The 2,173-nt window shown below is 38.1% G+C and overlaps 1 protein-coding gene across 1 annotated transcript in view; it reads right to left on the reverse strand.

Moving 5' to 3' along the window:
• Positions 1-2,173, reverse strand: part of XRCC6BP1 (XRCC6 binding protein 1) — a gene marked incomplete at its 5' end in the record, with an annotated part of 15,013 nt that overhangs the window by 10,809 nt on the left and 2,031 nt on the right. The gene's annotated exons all lie outside the window — the stretch shown is intronic.

Consider the following 2,173-nt stretch of genomic DNA (forward strand, 5'->3'; position numbering starts at 1 on the left):
TGAGTACCACAAGAGTTAAAAAAAGGGGGGAACTGGACACATATGTAATACCCTTTGTAATACTTTAAGCAATTTAAAAAAAAAAAGTCAAACAATGAAAAAATAAAGTAGAAATTGAAAGTCAAAAAAAAAAAAAGAGTTAGAATAAGGAAGGAGAGATCATGTAATCTAAGAGGGGCACACGGGCTTCCAAAGTCCTGGCAATGCTCTCTCTCTCTCACATCTGGGTGGCAGTTACACAGGTATTCATTCTTTATTATGACCAATAAATGTACATATAGGTTTTTTCCTCTCTGTATAAATGAGATGCTTCACAATACAATTTTAATTTTTTAAAAAATGTAAGAGGGTGCTCACTGTGTTCAAAACTGCTGAGAAGATGAAGGTTCAAAATATCCACTCTATTTAATCCTAGGGGGGCAATGAACTTACCAAGACCCAATCTGAGTGCTATAGGTATTGTGATTACTAATTTACAAGTGAGGAGACTGAGAATAAGGCAATAATTTGCCCACGCCCCACAGCTAATGAGGCTTAGATACAATCATTACTCATGTTTTACAAATGAGAAATCTCACTCCCCTCATCAAAATTGTCAAAGGTGTATATCACTTCTCACCATGTAAAGGTGAAACTCTTTAGCTTAGCATTCAAAGCCTCCCACCATATGGCTTTCCTTCATTCCAAATCCTATCTCCCCTAATTCCCATGTATTCCTGCCCTCCAGCAAACCAGACGACATGCCATTCCACAAATACACCTTATTCTTTCCCAGCACGCCACCTTGGCTCTTGCTTCCCCTGTGTGGGCAACAGTCTTTGTCTTCTCTGCCCTGAAGAGGCTCTATAACCTCTAGCTGCATCAGTGGGCATCTTTCAGTCAATCATGTCACTGCCCCATTGTGGCACTCTCCCTTCCTCTTTGAAATCAATTTAAAAATGTATTAAAAAAATTCGGTGATGGATAGAATATGGGAAGGGAATCAGAGGTATCAAGAATGATCCTGAATTTCTGGTTTGTATAATAGGATGGAGGGTGGTACCATTCACTGAAATATGCAAAACTAAAAGACCAGTTTGGGTGGGTTAGGGGATGGTAAAAATCATCAATCTGGGGGGGGAAATCATTAATCTGGACTTGGACAGGTCAGATCTGAGGTGCCTTTAAGGCAACCAAGACTGGGTATTAAGTAGGCACTTGGATATACAAATGTGGAGTTCAAAGGAGAGCTCTGACCTCGGAAAATAAATGAGATCCCCTTGGCAGAGTATAGAGTAAAAAAGAAAGGTCCTAACACCAAGAATTAAGGGACTTCAACATTGAAGGGCTGACAAAGAAAGGTGAGCTAGCAAAAGAACTACCAGAAGAGTGCTGTACACCGGGCACCAGGGGAAGAAAAGTGTTTGCCATGACCTGCTAATGTCAAATGTACGCATACCATATGACCCAGCAATTCCACTCCTAAATATATACCTTGCAGTAACTTTCTGCACATGTGCACCAGGAGAAAAGTTTAAAAATATTCACAGCAGCGTTGCTGAAAATAACAAAGTTGTAAAGAATCAATATTAGATAGGGTAAACTGTAGTGCAGACACACCATGAATACTATCCAACAGTGAAACTAAATAAACCAAAGGTATACACAGCAACGTGGAAGAATCTCACAATGCTGAACAAAAGAAATGTTGCCGAAGATGATATACTGTATGATTTCATAAAACTACAAAGTATTACCTATAACTCAAAGTATCCCATGAATCAACCTTAAGAGCAGGCAACTAAATAACACATTGTTGGATGTTTAAGCAACTCAGAAAGCAGGGGATGAGTACCACAAGAGTTAAAATAAGGGGGGAAATGGACACATATGTAATACCCTTTGTAATACTTTAAGCAATTTAAAAAAAAAAAGTCAAACAATGAAAAAATAAAGTAGAAATTGAAAGTCAAAAAAAAAAAAGAGTTAGAATAAGGAAGGAGAGATCATGTAATCTAAGAGGGGCACACGGGCTTCCAAAGTCCTGGCAATGCTCTCTCTCTCTCACATCTGGGTGGCAGTTACACAGGTATTCATTCTTTATTATGACCAATAAATGTACATATAGGTTTTTTCCTCTCTGTATAAATGAGATGCTTCACAATACAATTTTAATTTTTTAAAACATGTAAGA

The sequence above is a fragment of the Myotis davidii genome, unplaced genomic scaffold (assembly GCF_000327345.1).
Source record: "Myotis davidii unplaced genomic scaffold, ASM32734v1 scaffold1134, whole genome shotgun sequence".
Classification (NCBI taxonomy): Eukaryota; Metazoa; Chordata; class Mammalia; order Chiroptera; family Vespertilionidae; genus Myotis; species Myotis davidii.